Genomic DNA, 18,660 nt, shown 5'->3' with positions numbered 1-18,660 from the left:
GAATGTGAATATACGTGGAGTAAAACAAGTTCATAAGCATTTGCTAACGGATACCGTCATGAAATGGTAATCTATTCAGCTGCTATTAATCTTTTCAGGTGTTTTGAGGACGACGGAGCGAGCAGTGCAAAGAAAAATGATAGGTGTAACCATAAGGGAGATGAACAGAGCAGAGTGGGTCAGGGAACAAACGGCTTTCAAGGACATCTTAGTCGAAAAAAATTGAAAAAGTATACTTGCGCAAGTAATTAACGCAAGTACATTTCTGCAAGTGTATTTCCACTTGCTAAAAATCGAATGCGTGCTGTACCTTTCCCTAGCAATAAAAACGCCGTTCTTTTTCATCTACTAAACAAACATCTTGTTCACATTTTGAATGTTAACCGCGCATTCATCTACTGAATAAACATCTTGTTCACATTTTGAATGTTAACCGCGCATTAACCTGCAGAAGTGCCTGTGGCGACGGTACTTGAAGCTTCAAGCTGGGCGTTTTTATCGTACCAAGAGCCATAATGAATTATTACTGTAAAGAGTAGTTATGGCCGGATGCATATAAGAACTTGCGGCACAGCCTTATCTTTTAGATTTATTTTGATTATACTACTCGTCAGCATACAGGAACATCAAGATGTAGCTCAGAAATATTTAAAAGGGCGCTGATGTTTTGCACTGTCTGTTCCCATTGCAGCACTCTACTCTGGCATCCACCTGAGCGAGCTGTGCTTCGAGCGCAGCGGTCTGCTGTGGCATCCACCTGGTGGGCTCTGCTTAAATTGCAGCAGTGTGCCTCTGCATAGGAATGACGAGGAAAACCGAGCCGACTCTGAGCCAAGCAGCTCGCAGTATGGTGGACACGGATGAACAGTTAACCAAAGCCCGTTGGTGAGAGCTATGCTGGATACTTACGTTTCATTACATTTTGAAATCGTACTGACGTACACTCTGTAGTTTTTTTTTTCATTTGTCATTAAGCATTTGTGTTCTCGCCTTCGCCTTTTCATTCGGTGGATGAATGATCGCTGGTGTGATCGAACGGTAGACTCACGAAGCGTCCTTGCGTTCACCATCAAGTTTTGCACTAGACTGTGACTGTGTCACGCTGATGAGAAGTTAAATAAAATTTGTTCGTGCCGGGAACGTCAACAGTGCGCTGGAAGCTTGTAAGCTGCCACGTTGCGGAGTAAACTGTAATAGCGGCCAAAACTGTGCTCACGCGGCGAGCAGCCGCCAGGGGCGCTGCTGTGATATTCCCGAGGGCTGATTGTGTCAAGAATTGCAGCGTGACTGTGCCATGAGCTCTTCCACAAAGTTAACGGTCATTAACTCGTTCGAATTGATTCCTGCAGGCTGGGGTTACTCAGTGACGTGCCAATGGCACACAGTCCCTCCATGAAGGGATGTTCTCGACAAGTGGAGGTCTTCTTGACCTTGTGGCCACAGAAATGTTATGGTAAGTGTTCCTTAGTTTTTTTCTTCGCTGTGGCATCACGTTCTTGTAGAAAATTGATGACACTGTGACATAAGAGCACATTAGTATTTGTACCAAGTATGAATGCATTCACTGCGTATTAGTGTATCTTCTGTTGATCCGCACAAGGAATTGACAGGCTGTAAAGCAGTCTTCGTTATCAAAGCGCGTTTATTGTGCAATGTTCATTGAAAATCCTAGATCCCAGCGTTGAATAACACGACGTGTGAACTGTCGAAATCTACTGTGCACTGATTCGCCTTGCTCGCTCATTAAAAGGTCGCTCGCAGATTTTGACAGTAAAATAAAATCCGTATGTTTCTAAGAGTGAGACAGTTGTGTGAGATTTCCGCAAGTATTTTGTTTGTTATTGTGCCTGTGCGGTCGCATGCACACCTAACAGAAGCATCTCGAGACGCTTGCCATAAAGTGAATTGTGGGCTGCAACTTTGAAAAACGCAGTAACCAAAAGCTGTTCTTTTTACCTTTTTAAATAATCATTTTGAATATAAACCGCACATGAACCTGCACAAGTGTCTGAGGCGATTGTGCTGGAAGCTTCTAGCTCAGCGTTTTTATTGGTACAAGGAGCCAAAACGAATTAACATTGCTTTAGTGCGGAGGCCGATCCTGACTGTCAAACTTCTGATCAAGCAGTTTTAGTTAATAACGCAAACGCATTACACATACGTTGAATGTTCCAAGAGCTTATCCAGATGTAACTCATGTGATTGACTAGTCAAAATTAAGGGGAACTTGTCCCCTGGAATTTCGCATGTGTGGCAAACATTTGCTCCCTGCCGCATAAAAGAACTTGCTGCACAGTGTTGCTACTCGCCAGCATACAGGAACTTATCGATCCACCTCGTTGGCCTCGTGCAGCCTTGGAATGGGAGGCAAACCGAGCCGACTCTGAGCGAAGAAGCCAAGTAGCTCGACGGCTTTCGCCTACGAGTCGTCTTATGAGAATGCATAAGGGACCCTGTAAATTTCTCTGTGCGCGCGCGCGTGTGCGTGGGCGGGTGTGTGTGTCGTACGTCTTTGGTAGAGAAGGACGTTTGACACTTGCCAAGAAACGCTGTCGATAAACGCATGACGACTTCTCCTATTCATCAACTTGGAGAATTCGGGTGTCCTTGGCCCGTGTTTTATTAGTATAGATTACATTATTCTAAAGAAACGAAGGTTACTGTTACACAACTCAACGTGACAAAGTACTTAAAAACAGATGACCGCTGCATGAGTTGACAGCTAGTCCGAAGTATGATCGAAATTCATGGCACATTTTTTTTGACGATGCGCCAGTTAAGGCAGGTAGCGCAAAGAGACACGGACACAAGCGAAGAATAAGTGCACAGGACAAGCACTTGCCCTGTGCACTTAATCTTCGCTTGTGTCCGTGTCTCTTTGCGCTACCTGCCTTAACATGAGTTTCCACAAACTAGCCCAGTTATCCGTTCTCGTATGCGCCAGTGTATCGTTTCTCAATCTTAAGTGCTTTAGCATGAATATTTTTGTTCGGAATATTTTACCTATGCAGTTTCGCACACCCGTCGCCGGTACAAGCAGGAACGCAAAGAAAGCATTCCTGTGTTTTGTATCCTTCCGTACATGATTTTAATCTGGGGACTCGTATTCTACGGGATCCAAGTTAAAACAGCTCAACAACGTGCAGAAGTGCCCCTGGCAACGGCGCAGACACCGACGGACGCCAGAGATTCATTTCCTCCAAATTCGGTGTGAGCTTGCAGCTTCCATGAGGAGGAGACCGCCACACAGCCTGTACAGTGCTCGGCGATTGAAACTCGATACTCTGGGCGCGTGTCTGGCATCTTCATCCATGCATGGTCTTGCTGTCCATGTCATGATTCTTAAAGCAATGCTTGTCATTGAAGCGTTGTAGATTGCCCACACTTCTATCTTGTGCGCGCATTTCACACCTACCTTGCACAACCTAATTGTGGATGCAGCATTCCAATTTTACAGTACATTTTGTACAGGATAACCGTGACGCCCTCACCGATGTCTCGGTATGAGTCCTGCTCAATGACGTCAGCCAGTCGTCCAACCTATGACGCGTAATGTAAGGCTTGCCATTTCTTGAACTCGCCATGTGATAGATTGCTCTATATACAGCAACCATCAGGTGCACCCTGAATGAGCTGCACTCACCGTGGTTTTTAGTGTTTCGCTGCGTGCTGCTTATTGCTCTATTATTCCATACAGAACGCTGCGCACGAATACATCGTGTTCGTGTATGAAGCTCGAATTTCCAGCACGGGCGTGCCTCTGTGGTAAAATACCTGCAGAAGTCCCAGGCCCGATTCTCGATGCAAAATCGAACTGCGTCTATCTCGAATTTTTGCTCACGGACAACGCTGAATTGTCACTCGCAATCAACGACGCCGAAGCCTACGCAGACACCGGAATTTCTGCTAAACGAGTTCTTGTGCAATTATATCATATTCCTTTTCTTATGGCATAAAATTGCCAACCGTTTAAACTGTGTGTGTGTGTGTGTGTGTGTGTGGTGTGTGTGTGGTGGTGTGTGTGTGTGTGTGTGTGTGGTGTGTGTGTTGTGTGTGTGTGTGTGTGTGTGTGTGTGGTGTGTGTGTGTGTGTGTGTGTGGTGTGTGTGTGTGTGTGTGTGGTGTGTGTGGTGTGTGTGTGTGTGTGTGTGTGTGTGTGTGTGTGGTGTGTGTGTGTGTGTGTGTGTGTGTGTGTGTGTGTGTGGTGTGTGTGTGGTGTGGTGTGTGTGTGTGTGGTGTGTGTGGTGTGTGTGTGTGTGTGTGTGTGTGGTGTGTGTGTGTGTGTGTGTGTGTGTGTGTGTGTGTGTGTGTGTGTGTGTGTGTGTGTGTGTGTGTGTGTGGTGCACGCGTTGTTTTTGCATATAATTCACACCTTGGTGTGGTGCCTCGGCATAAGCCTGTCTCCTGACGTTCAGCTAGTCGTCCAGACTTCGGTACGCAATGTAAGCATGTCATTTCTACAACAGGCCTGATAGGCAGCTCTATGTACAACATTCATTCAGGCAGCGAGTTTAATAACCTAACACTTCAACGAATTAAGTTAATCGCTATGACTTCAATGTCTTCTAGAGATTTCTTGATTCTGGAAGGTTCGTAATATACAGATCGCGAAGTCACTGCGACAGAAACATCTTACAATATGGAGGGCAAGATGAGTACTAAGGGTTTCTGTCAGCATTCGGGGCGTGCACATTGAAATGAGTGCTATATAGAGTGCTGACAACCTCGCTGCCTTTGTGAAATGCCGCACAGCAGAGGCGTGGGAGTCGGCAAGCTGGGAACCGGCCTAGCTTAAATTGCGATCGAATGTACACCATTCTCAGTTAAACATTTCTGTGGTCACTGTTATTGCCAGCACTAAGTCACTGTTATCACTGTTAGTCACTGTTGTTGTAGCTGTTGTCTTCCGACATTTTTGCAGCTGCGCCCCTGAGCTTTTCACAGTGGCGGCAACGGTGTAGACATATTGCCATGCGCCCTTATTTATCTCGATCTCACAGGCTTTCACGTACAAGCCACGCTGCAATGCACAGGAAGCTTCGCGATCGTTCCAGATTGTTGTGTTCAGATTATGCGCTGTGCGCGAGTAGTGTAGTTTATTCGGGAGCTTACGCAAGCACCCGTGGTAACGCTGGAAGCTTCGACCACTTCTGTAGAAAAAGAACGTTTTCCGACGAACAACAGATTACAAACGGCAGACCAGTCTACAGCGTGCATTGCTTGTACTTTGGGTTCTTTAGTTTCCGAGCACAGGTTCGCCCAATAGTTTCGTCTCTACCATAGCACCTGCCGCTTTCACCTTCATTACTGCGTGAAGATATTGACAGCTGTACTAGCTGTTGACTGAGAGCGATACTAAAGTCAATATTTGAATGCCCGAGTCAGTGAGGACGATGCCGCAATTATACGACCGACAGGCAATCGGGATGGCGTGTCTCTTGATGGATCGTAGGATTTCTTATAAAGCGGGTTGACGACATGGCGCAATCATAAGTACAAATGAACATATCCGGAAAGGCACGCTGCGTTAATGTTTATAATTGCATTGTATTCGCGCAAGACGCGAATGTTTAAAGAATTTGCACGCCGAACATGGCACGTTGGTAATGGAACCACGGCTTTCGAATCATGGGTATTTAACATCGCTGTTGCTGTTTGAAATGCAGGGGGAGACCTTTAATGTGTCAACAATGAGTCCCTCAGCAAGGTGATGTTCTCGACCAGCGAGCCAGCCGAACCACTTGGTAAGCAGAAGAACGTGTTGTTGGGCGAGTTGATTAAAGTTGTGAGTAGCGCCTGTCCCGTCGGATTATGTTCCTTATTTTGTGGTGTGTGTGTTTTTAGCGCTGCATTATGTCATGTCACTTGGTAAGCGTTTACCTGCAATGTTACTTCCGAATGACTCTATTATGGCAGCTTCTTTTGGGCAGATTCTAATCGGTTGTAGCGGAGCGGCGTGCCGTTCACAGACCTACAAACTTGACGATTCCAATTGTTATCGCTGTGCCTGAGAGGGTTTTAAAATAATCGATTATTTTATGGTGGTGTCCGCATGCTTACGAAAATGCATTTGTGCAGCAGCATTACTACGCTGATCCAAGAAACCTCTGTCCCCATCGCGCTTGATCACTTCTTGTTCGCGACTGCAGGAACTTGTGTTCAAAGTTGCCTGCTTACTTGCTACTTTCGAATTCCAATTTCTTTTGTTACCGAGGACGTTCTCAATTTGTTTGCAGGTATTTGCTGGGCGCCGTTTATAGTTCTCGAAAGCGGCTCTATTGGCAGAGGAGCTTGGGCAACTTGCTGACGTTTCTCGTCATAGAAGAAAACGGACCTCATGTTTCCCTCCTTAAGCAACGGCATACTATGGTACGAAAGCTTCTAATTACTTCAATATATCGGGTAGCGCCCGATTCTCTCCGGTCCCTATAGCCTGTGCTTGCCTCCGTATTCGTAAGACCGGCATTTATATTGCTAACCCGCATTTACACGTTCTACCATCGATCAAATTAGCATTGGTGCCCCATAAACCATGCCTTGAATATGTACTACAACCAACTCAGTCTCGCGTCTGACGTCTCAACTTCTCCGTCAATTTACCGCAATGGCGCCCCCATTACGATCGGAGCGATATTGAAGAACAGCGTACCTGGGCTTCTATGCACGTTAAAAAACGTGGCTGCCATACAAAATGCGCCTGCGCCAGCCGGTAGAGGCGCACTTCGTTCATGGTTGGGCATGGCCGGACGTACTATGCCAAATTCATTCCACGTTACGCCGAACTTGTCGATCCGCTCCGAGAATCGCTACGCAAGGATACGCCGTTCATTTGGAACGTAAGATAGCAAGCTTTTTTGAGGAAATGAAACGATTATTGTGTAGCACGTGCTTGCAGCTGTTTGACCCGGGTCTGGAAACAATCGTGACCACTCATACTTCCACAATCGGCTTAGGAGCCGTATTTCAGCTGTCTCAAGGGCACGACTTGGTCGCCATCGCTTTTGCTTCCAGACGACTGACAGACCAAGAAAAGAAGTACTCGACAGGCGAATTAGAAGCCCTAGCATGCATCTGGGCCTGTGAGCACTGGAGGGTGTACTTGTGGGGGCGCACGGATCACCAGGCATTGGTGACGCTTTTGGGCACTACAGGAGCCGGTCGACGACCGTTGAAGATCGCTAGGTGGCATGCAAGGCTACTAGCCTACAACTACCAGATTGAATTCAAGAAGGACACGGAGAATGTGACAGCAAATGCTCTTTCCAGAATGCCGCAGCAAGCACTGGTTCAAGAAACAGAATGTGACAGGGTGGGACAGTCTCATTTCGCCATGCGTGACGTCACTGAGACCATGCAGGATCCCGCGTTACAGAAGATAGTCGGCTGGATGACGTCAGCATGGCCACCAAGTAAATCTCTGCTTTCCGAAGTTGTTGCTTTCCAGTGTATCCGAGATGAATTGTCCGTCGCGGACGGTCTACTTCGGGGTGACCAGATCGTGGTTCCGCCATCCCTGCAGTACCATCTCATGAAGGCGTCGCATGAGTCGCACCCAGAAATCTCTAGGACAAAGCACAGGCTTCGCGATCAATACTGGTGGTCGGGACAGGCTAGGCAAGTAGAAGAAATGATCCTGCGCTATCTGCCAGTCCGTAGACAAAACAGCAAAGCCAGTTGTGCCACTCTTACAACCAGTGGAATTTCCGGCGGCATTATGGACAAAGTTGGTCACAGGGCAAGCGCAGAACTCAAGCTTTGTTTTATTCTTAAGAGTGAGCTCATTAAAATAAGTTGCGCTATGTTTATTGCTAACAGCCTTGCCTACCTTGGTGAAATGGCGCACAGTGGGAGGGCCATTATCACCCGCTTTCTCAGCTTCACTGAATAGCTTCAGACGCAGATTGCACAGTTGGGCTGTGGAATCCTTTACAACCAGGTTCGTTCCCGGCATGAGCCCCCGCGCGCTGACGTTGCGGCATAAAGTAAGCATTGTTTACTTCTGCTACTCAATAAGCGAGCCTTAAACTAGTGCCTAATTGCGGCAACGATATAGGCATATTGACAGGATTCATTCGTTCAGCATGGTCTAACCCCAGTTCGAATGCCCGTCTGTTATAGTGATGCGGCGTTTACGAGCGACAAGCAATAGGGATCTGTGTCTGATTATTCGTAGTTGTTCTGAAGCGGCTTGGCAACATGCTAAGCTGCGGAAGGTAACACGCAATCTTTGGTACAGATGGACATTTTCAGAAAGGCGCGCTGCGTTGATCTTGGGATGTGATTATTCGATGGCGTCGTGAGTTCATGGACCGAGACATGTATTACCTTGCATACGCACAAGACGTGAGTCGGAAGCATTTGCGTACGAAACGTTGCACTTTGGTAGATGAAATCGACTCTTTTAAATGACGGGCCTTTAATATTTCCGTTGTTTGTTGTTTGAATTACAGGGGGAGACCAGTAAACAATGTCCCTTAGCGAGGTGATGTTCTCGGCCGGCAAGCTGGCTAGACACTGTGGTAAGCGTTAACCTGCAATGTTTATTCTTTGACAGGCTCAGTGAAAGCGGAGTGTGGCAGATGGAATCATTCCAATTAAAGCTTCGAATTACGCGTAATTCAAAGGTGTGCGTTCGGAGTTTCAAACACATGCCCACGAAGTTCGCTGAACTGTGCCCATCGTGTGCTTGGCTATCATACATCGCATTTACGGGCGTCCTCGTCGTCGCTTAGCTTCCACTTTGGCTAACAGGCTAGCATCGTTCGCATGGTGGTGCTTCTGAAGACTGAAATCATCGTTCTTGTAGGGAGGGCAATATTAACAGCATGAAATTAAGGTCGCAATTAAGCACTATAGCCCCGGGGCCTCCCCCCCCCCGTTGAGTGAGAGGTAAGGGTGCGTGGCTGCTACCACGATGGACACAGAATTGATACTAAATGGTCGCCGCAGGGCCAAGCTTTAATCTTGAATATTCACACAATACTGAATGGTAAGCTGACATATGTTAAAGAGGCAGAAAACCGCGATAATTCTGCCGCCGAGACTCGCGACGGAACCAGGCAGGCAAAAGACTAATAGTGGACATGCTTATACCTTAAACAGGCAGAAAAGTGACACATTTGTGCAAAGGTAGTTTCCGTCGGTTATATTCAAAAACTTGCTTCAGGAGAGCTGCTCTTATGCACGTGGAGTGATCCGAATCGCTATGAGAGACGATTAATTGTTTGTCCATATAAGTAGTGAACACAGTGCTCGGCACCTTTAGTTTCTTCAGCATTCATGGCCGAGTGCCTTAAGATAATAACTAAATTGAACGTATAGAATTTTTGGTATATCGCAGATATGGCGCACAGCAGAAGTGCGCCAGTTTTTGTGGTGGACCAGTCTAGCTTGAATGCTGTTTAAATGTGGTCCCTTTTTTGACACTGTTCGTCTTGCTGCCGCTAGTAGCCCGAGGTGTTAGTTTTACTGCGAACATCTTTGTTCACTTTTCTGACGCGCATGTTGTGCAGCAGCGCTTCGGAGAAGGGGTGCAGTGGAAGGGACACGAAAACCATGAGCATCCCGGGCAGAGTCAAACCACGTATCTCAATGCTGAAGCCGTGTGAAGTTTTTATTGCTGCTACTTTAACTATTCGCCGTTGCTGATACTTTGCCTCACTAGTGCTCAAATGCGGGAACGGTTTAGGCATATAAACAGTCGTCAGTACCTGTCAAAGAGGCGCATCTTGCTAACATGGAGTGCTGCTTACTGCATACTAAATCTGTCTTTTATCACGTGAAACCTGGCGAAGGAGCGTCTGCGTTTTGCTCGAGGCAACACTGCTGCTTGATATTTTACAATTCACAAACGTCAAAGAACGCTCGGTAAGGCCACGAGACGGGGATTGCTATAAGTGCACGTCTTGTTGCTGCTGCGCCATCTTGGCTGAAAATATACTTCCCCCGTTTCTCGGTGATTGGAACATCCACGGAATGGTCATTCGAGCTCCTGGGCAAACTTGGGTTTTCGCGTGTGTTTCGAGACTGATAAATATATCGTGACGCAGTTGCATGAGTAGCTTATTTCCAAATAGCCGTCTTGATTACGTACTAACCACAACACCGATGGATCCAATTGTCAAATTCGAGGGAAGGACAGGCGCATAGGAGCACAGTCGTGGAGTGCGCTCTGTCTTGAGTGGCTGAAGGCGCCCGTACCTTCTGCGGTGCTGATAACAGCTTGTGATAAACCTGATATGTAGAACTGCATTTCTGTATTCCAAATATCCAGCTGATAGAAAATGCTCACTCGACACCCAGGGCCTGCCCACCAATTGAGGAAAACGTGGGCATCAAAGTGGGAGATGATTCACCTTAGCGTCAGCCCGCCCAGTGACGTCAGTTCTGAGGGCCACCCTGAAAACCAGTTCTCGCCGTAAGTCTGCCCAATGATGTTGTGCTGCCAAGTCATGTTACAAGTTTCATAATCAGTTAATCGTTCATGAAAAGCCATGTATGTCGCTTGAAGCCAAACAATAGAAGAGTGCTGAAATTATAAAACGTAGCATGTTCGACTACTAAAAACAAAGCCAATGGCAGATGTCTCTCACCGATACTGGTCCTTGCGGCAGTGATACTAGAAGGCGTTGTAGAACTAGCATATCTTTTGTTCTAATGCAATTACTAAAAATATACTCAGAGGTTTGCAATCTGGAGAGAAAACTTAGTAAGTGCACAGTGTCCACCCAGCTTTTCACCGTGGAAGAAAAGGTGTGCGACACTTCAAAATTTCCATTTTTCGCGAGCCTTTTCAAGCTGTGAAACTGGTAACATGATTTTTGTCACTTTGTCGTCTCATTTTTCCAGAATTTGAACCAGCGCGAAATAGGAAACGGAGGAGAGACGTACACACAATGACTGGACTAACAACTTGTGTCCTCCGTGTCCAGTCTTTTTATCTGCTCGGCCGGTTTGCCCAGTCATGTGCTATCCCTCGCAATCTGCTCCCCTCGCAAAGTGCACGTGTGCTCGCATCTCATCTGTTACAGCGCGCACTAATCCACACCCTTCTTGCAATGCATTGTGTTGACATCGATGCACTTCAAAATAATCTTGCAGACAGATAAAGGTCATTTTCCATCAAACCACGTCAACTTAGCGTTTCCCAATTTAATTTATGTTGCGTGTTATAAATTTTGAAGTAAGTCTGGAATCTCCAAGCTGTGTCCTTAATTCTTACTGCTCGTACGCAAGATGAAGTCTAAGCATGGCTGCCAACAGTGTGTGCGTTATACCATTTCACTCCGTATCCTTCCACAAATGAATCTGTGCAGGAGCATTGCTAGGCTGCTTGCCAACGTGCAGGAAGCAACAGACCATACCCTGGCAACGTAGTGCTCTCGGTAAGCATTCAAATGATGGTTGTCACTTCTTGTTCAGTTACGTGTAGTGGGATGAATTCCTGCTAGTGTGTCTGCAAGCGGCACTTCCAGTTAATCGCTTCTGCCTGAATACGGTGGTCAGTTAACGACAGGAGTGACTCCCACGCCTCGAGGGAGGAAGCTTGCAGTATTGTTTTTGGAGGTGGATTCCCCTCGCATTCCCAAAGAATGTGATTTTGGGTAGCCTTAAGGCAGCCGCAATGTCGGCAGTTTCGGTTCAATTTCTTTTGGGTAAATTTTAGCCAGCCGATGAGGGCTGGGAAAAGAATCTGTCGTGTCAGTCGACGGGGAGTACGAGCCTCGACAGTTCCGTGCTTCGCTGTGCCAATCTTTGCTCGACTTAGTGCAAAGTGCCCGCAATCATGGTTTTGGGTCGTAGAAACCCTTCAAGTTTAGGATTCAGCTAGGAAGCTATTCTCGATGTGTCCACCTAGTAAACATGTCTATTTCGGCGGAGCGCCTTCGGTTACTCGAGAAAGTGGTTAGCCGTGACGTCAGCGCGGTCTTGGAACACGTCGACGCACCGAATCCGCTCAGCACAGTCTCGGCGTAAGAAAATGTGGACGAAATGTACAGCAACAGAACACTGTCCTAGCATTGAGCAAGTCCCGAATGCTCGACCTCGAGAATAGCTCCCTTGGTAAAAGGTGCATTTAACAGAACACTTAAAATAAAAATAAATTGCGCTTAACTCTCATAAAAAAAGTTGCGTCCACTTAAGTGGATGTTTCGCCTCAATTTCGTAAAGCATATTTCTTACGGTACTTTTTTCAACTTTGCTTTGTCGAACACAAAAACAAAATTAGTGGCAAGACTGCCAGAGAGCTCGCCTGGCCGATGATGCTAATTTGATTTATTTCCTCAAACTTTGAATGCAAAATAAACGGATGCAAGTATGAGTGAAAAATTTTTGCTTCATACGTTTTATCTAAAACTATATTTTGGTAAACAACATTATAAGAAAATGAATAGACAGCTTTCTGGCAATCTTGCCGCATACTTTGCTTTTGTGTTTAACGAAAAGTTGCCAAAAGTCCCCGTAAGAATTGTGCTAGAAGGCGTTGTAGAACTAGCATATCTTTTGTTCTAATGCAATTACTAAAAATATACTCAGAGGTTTGCAATCTGGAGAGAAAACTTAGTAAGTGCATTAAATTTCATTCCGTACAATGTTTGTCGTTGATCGTGGTGATTTAGTCCTCATTGTGGCTAAATAGTACATATTCATCGCTTTATTGTAGCCAGTATCACTGCTGCAAGGACCAGTATCGGTGAGAGACATCTGCCATTGGCTTTGTTTTTAGTAGTCGAACATGCTACGTTTTATAATTTCAGCACTCTTCTATTGTTTGGCTTCAAGCGACATACATGGCTTTTCATGAACGATTAACTGATTATGAAACTTGTAACATGACTTGGCAGCAGTGCAGTACCTTATAGGTGGGGCTTGTCGCTTCTATCGCACCTGAGGAGGGCCCAACTTGCCCGAGGGGAAGTTGGGCCCTGGTCAGGTGTATTGAAACACCTTTGGCCCAATTTCCTCAATATGCAGTGTTCGCTGTACACCGGCATAGTTTTTTTTTAATTTTGTCATGATGGTATATGAGCTGGCTTATATACGATAACTACAAATTGCTCTTCATGTTCGCCGTAACATTCTTTTCAATTATGCTAAGCCAAACAAATCTGATATTAAGTACTTACCGAAGCACAACTGTTACGTACACCTTTTGTGTTCAAATAGCGTGATCGTGGTCCTCATGAATGTTTGTTCGCCGTCCTGTTCTTGTAATAGGACGAGATCCATGGGTATATCTGCGTGGTCTCCATGACAGCGCTTTGCGGCGCTATGGGAACATTAGTATCGGCACGCTCACGGGCTGCCAAGGGAAAAGCGCAAGGTACCGTTATACCTCACATTCAGTTGCTATTATAAATCGTTGTCGCTGCTTGCTTATTTGACCTCTAGCCTTAACCCTGACAAAATGGTTTAATGAACTCGGTGATGAGCTATTTGAGCTGTAATTTGAAAATTGTCCTGTCTCAACTATAACTTGCCTCGAATGCAGCCGGCGTAGAATCGTATTTTTTTGTAGCCGTATAGTGGGCGGTAGAGGTCTGAGGGTTGTGTATGGTCTATTCCACGTGTGAGTGCATAGCATTGTGTGTGAGCCTAGGACAAATGTATTGGGTCGCCAGCAGCCCAGTTAGTATTTGTAGCTCATTATTCCGAGTATAGTAAAACCACGATCATGCGCGTGCGAGAAGGCACAGGAATGTGAATATACGTGGAGTAAAACAAGTTCATAAGCATTTGCTAACGGATACCGTCATGAAATGGTAATCTATTCAGCTGCTATTAATCTTTTCAGGTGTTTTGAGGACGACGGAGCGAGCAGTGCAAGAAAAATGATAGGTGTAACCATAAGGGAGATGAACAGAGCAGAGTGGGTCAGGGAACAAACGGCTTTCAAGGACATCTTAGTCGAAAAAAATTGAAAAAGTATACTTGCGCAAGTAATTAACGCAAGTACATTTCTGCAAGTGTATTTCCACTTGCTAAAAATCGAATGCGTGCTGTACCTTTCCCTAGCAATAAAAACGCCGTTCTTTTTCATCTACTAAACAAACATCTTGTTCACATTTTGAATGTTAACCGCGCATTCATCTACTGAATAAACATCTTGTTCACATTTTGAATGTTAACCGCGCATTAACCTGCAGAAGTGCCTGTGGCGACGGTACTTGAAGCTTCAAGCTGGGCGTTTTTATCGTACCAAGAGCCATAATGAATTATTACTGTAAAGAGTAGTTATGGCCGGATGCATATAAGAACTTGCGGCACAGCCTTATCTTTTAGATTTATTTCGATTATACTACTCGTCAGCATACAGGAACATCAAGATGTAGCTCAGAAATATTTAAAAGGGCGCTGATGTTTTGCACTGTCTGTTCCCATTGCAGCACTCTACTCTGGCATCCACCTGAGCGAGCTGTGCTTCGAGCGCAGCGGTCTGCTGTGGCATCCACCTTGGTGGGCTCTGCTTAAATTGCAGCAGTGTGCCTCTGCATAGGAATGACGAGAAAACCGAGCCGACTCTGAGCCAAGCAGCTCGCAGTATGGTGGACACGGATGAACAGTTAACCAAAGCCGTTGGTGAGAGCTATGCTGGATACTTACGTTTCATTACATTTTGAAATCGTACTGACGTACACTCTGTAGTTTTTTTTTTCATTTGTCATTAAGCATTTGTGTTCTCGCCTTCGCCTTTTCATTCGGTGGATGAATGATCGCTGGTGTGATCGAACGGTAGACTCACGAAGCGTCCTTGCGTTCACCATCAAGTTTTGCACTAGACTGTGACTGTGTCACGCTGATGAGAAGTTAAATGAAATTTCTTCGTGCCGGGAATGTCAACAGTGCGTCGGAAGCTTGTAAGCTGCCACGTTGCGGAGTAAACTGTAATAGCGGCCAAAACGGTGCTCACGCGGCGAGCAGCCGCCAGGGGCGCTGCTGTGATATTCCCGAGGGCTGATTGTGTCAGAATTGCAGCGTGACTGGTGCCATGAGCTCTTCCACAAAGTTAACGGTCATTAACTCGTTCGAATGATTCCTGCAGGCTGGGGTACTCAGTGACGTGCCAATGGCACACAGTCCCTCCATGAAGGGATGTTCTCGACAAGTGGAGGTCTTCTTGACCTTGTGGCCACAGAAATGTTATGGTAAGTGTTCCTTAGTTTTTTTCTTCGCTGTGGCATCACGTTCTTGTAGAAAATTGATGACACTGTGACATAAGACCACATTAGTATTTTTACCAAGTATGAATGCATTCACTGCGTATTAGTTATCTTCTGTTGATCCGCACAAGGATATTGACAGGCTGTAAAGCAGTCTTCGTTATCAAAGCGCGTTTATTGTGCAATGTTCATTGAAAATCCTAGATCCCAGCGTTGATAACACGACGTGTGAACTGTCGAAATCTACTGTGCACTGATTCGCCTTGCTCGCTCATTAAAAGGTCGCTCGCAGATTTTGACAGTAAAATAAAATCCGTATGTTTCTAAGAGTGAGACAGTTGTGTGAGATTTCCGCCAGTATTTTGTTTGTTATTGTGCCTGTGCGGTCGCATGCACACCTAACAGAAGCATCTCGAGACGCTTGCCATAAAGTGAATGCGAGGCTGCAACTTTGATAACGCAGTAACCAAAAGCTGTTCTTTTTACCTTTTTAAATAATCATTTTGAATATAAACCGCACATGAACCTGCACAAGTGTCTGAGGCGATTGTGCTGGAAGCTTCTAGCTCAGCGTTTTTATTGGTACAAAGGAGCCAAAACGAATTAATATGCTTTAGTGCGGAGGCCGATCCTGACTGTCAAAACTCCGATCAAGCAGTTTAGTTAATAACGCAAATGCATTACACATACGTTGAATGTTCCAAGAGCTTATCCAGATGTAACTCATGTGATTGACTAGTCAAAATAAGGGGAACTTGTCCCCTGGAATTTCGCATGTGTGGCAAACATTTGCTACCTGCCGCATAAAAGAACTTGCTGCACAGTGTTGCTACTCGCCAGCATACAGGAACTTATCGATCCACCTCGTTGGCCTCGTGCAGCTTGGAATGGGAGGCAAACCGAGCCGACCTCTGAGCGAAGAAGCCAAGTAGCTCGACGGCTTTCGCCTACGAGTCGTCTTATGAGATTGCATAAGGGACCCTGTAATTTCTCTGGGCGCGCGTGTGCGTGGGCGGGTGTGTGTGTCGTACGTCTTTGGTAGAGAAGGACGTTTGACACTTGCCAAGAAACGCTGTCGATAAACGCATGACGACTTCTCCTATTCATCAACTTGGAGAATTCGGCTGTCCTTGGCCCGTGTTTTATTAGTATAGATTACATTATTCTAAAGAACGAAGGTTACTGTTTACACAACTCAACGTGACAAAGTACTTTAAAAACAGATGACCGCTGCATGAGTTGACAGCTAGTCCGAAGTATGATCGAATTCATGGCACATTTTTTTGACGATGCGCCAGTTAAGGCAGGTAGCGCAAACAGACACGGACACAAGCGAAGAATAAGTGCAGAGGACAAGCACTTGCCCTGTGCACTTAATCTTCGCTTGTGTCCGTGTCTCTTTGCGCTACCTGCCTTAACATGAGTTTCCACAAACTAGCCCAGTTATCCGTTCTCGTATGCGCCAGTGTATCGTTTCTCAATCTTAAGTGCTTTAGCATGAATATTTTTGTTCGGAATATTTTACCTATGCAGTTTCGCACACCCGTCGCCGGTACAAGCAGGAACGCAAAGAAAGCATTCCTGTGTTTTGTATCCTTCCGTACATGATTTTAATCTGGGGACTCGTATTCTACGGGATCCAAGTTAAAACAGCTCAACAACGTGCAGAAGTGCCCCTGGCAACGGCGCAGACACCGACGGACGCCAGAGATTCATTTCCTCCAAATTCGGTGTGAGCTTGCAGCTTCCATGAGGAGGAGACCGCCACACAGCCTGTACAGTGCTCGGCGATTGAAACTCGATACTCTGGGCGCGTGTCTGGCATCTTCATCCATGCATGGTCTTGCTGTCCATGTCATGATTCTTAAAGCAATGCTTGTCATTGAAGCGTTGTAGATTGCCCACACTTCTATCTTGTGCGCTCATTTCACACCTACCTTGCACAACCTACTTGTGAATGCAATGTTCCATTTTACAGTACGATTTTTTGCAGGATTTCCGTGACGCCCTCACCGATGTCTCGGTATGAGTCTGCTCAATGACGTTCAGCCAGTCGTCCAACCTATGACGCGTAATGTAAGGCTTGCCATTTCTTGAACTCGCCATGTGATAGATTGCTCTATATACAGCAACCATTCAGGTGCACCCTGAATGAGCTGCACTCACCGTGGTTTTTAGTGTTTCGCTGCGTGCTGCTTATTGCTCTATTATTCCATACAGAACGCTGCGCACGAATACATCGTGTTCGTGTATGAAGCTCGAATTTCCAGCACGGGCGTGCCTCTGTGGTAAAATACCTGCAGAAGTCCCAGGCCCGATTCTCGATGCAAAATCGAACTGCGTCTATCTCGAATTTTTGCTCACGGACAACGCTGAATTGTCACTCGCAATCAACGACGCCGAAGCCTACGCAGACACCGGAATTTCTGCTAAACGAGTTCTTGTGCAATTATATCATATTCCTTTTCTTATGGCATAAAATTGCCAACCGTTTAAACTGTGTGTGTGTGTGTGTGTGTGTGTGTGTGTGTGTGTGTGTGTGTGTGTGTGTGTGTGTGTGTGTGTGTGTGGTGTGTGTGTGTGTGTGTGTGTGTGTGTGTGTGTGTGTGTGTTGTGTGTGGTGTGTGTGTGTGTGTGTTGTGTGTGTGTGTGTGTGTGTGTGTGTGTGTGTGTGTGTGTGTGTGTGTGTGTGTGTGTGTGTGTGTGTGTGTGTGTGTGTGTGTGTGTGTGTGTGTGTGTGTGTGTGTGGTGTGTGTGTGTGGTGTGTGTGTGTGTGTGTGTGTGTGTGTGTGTGTGTGTGTGTGTGTGTGTGTGTGTGGTGTGTGTGTGTGTGTGTGTGTGTGTGTGTGTGTGTGTGTGTGTGTGGGTGTGTGGTGTGTTTGTGTGTGTGTGTGTGTGTGTGTGTGTGGTGCACGCGTTGTTTTTGCATATAATTCACACCTTGGTGTGGTGCCTCGGCATAAGCCTGTCTCCTGACGTTCAGCTAGTCGTCCAGACTTCGGTACGCAATGTAAGCATGTCATTTCTACAACAGGCCTGATAGCAGCTCTATGTACAACATTCATTCAGGCAGCGAGTTTAATAACCTAACACTTCAACGAATTAAGTTAATCGCTATGACTTCAATGTCTTCTAGAGATTTCTTGATTCTGGAAGGTTCGTAATATACAGATCGCGAAGTCACTGCGACAGAAACATCTTACAATATGGAGGGCAAGATGAGTACTAAGGGTTTCTGTCAGCATTCGGGCGTGCACATTGAAATGAGTGCTATATAGAGTGCTGACAACCTCGCTGCCTTTGTGAAATGCCGCACAGCAGAGGCGTGGGAGTCGGCAAGCTGGGAACCGGCCTAGCTTAAATTGCGATCGAATGTACACCATTCTCAGTTAAACACTTTTTCTGTGGTCACTGTTATTGCCAGCACTAAGTCACTGTTATCACTGTTAGTCACTGTTGTTGTAGCTGTTGTCTTCGATATTTTTGCAGCTGCGCCCCTG

At 46.1% G+C, this 18,660-nt stretch overlaps 1 long non-coding RNA gene across 1 annotated transcript; it reads left to right on the top strand.

Annotated features, from left to right (window-relative positions):
- Positions 1 to 5,642: 5,642 nt before the first annotated feature.
- LOC119402836 (uncharacterized) lies at positions 5,643 to 8,519 on the top strand. Its single transcript, XR_005185956.2, has 3 exons — positions 5,643 to 5,743; positions 6,236 to 6,368; positions 8,450 to 8,519. It is a non-coding gene; the product is annotated as an uncharacterized LOC119402836 (long non-coding RNA).
- Positions 8,520 to 18,660: the final 10,141 nt, after the last annotated feature.

This window comes from Rhipicephalus sanguineus, chromosome 8 (genome assembly GCF_013339695.2).
Source record: "Rhipicephalus sanguineus isolate Rsan-2018 chromosome 8, BIME_Rsan_1.4, whole genome shotgun sequence".
Classification (NCBI taxonomy): Eukaryota; Metazoa; Arthropoda; class Arachnida; order Ixodida; family Ixodidae; genus Rhipicephalus; species Rhipicephalus sanguineus.
Note: the sequence above shows the minus strand (reverse complement) of the source record. Positions and strands in the feature narration are given on the sequence as shown.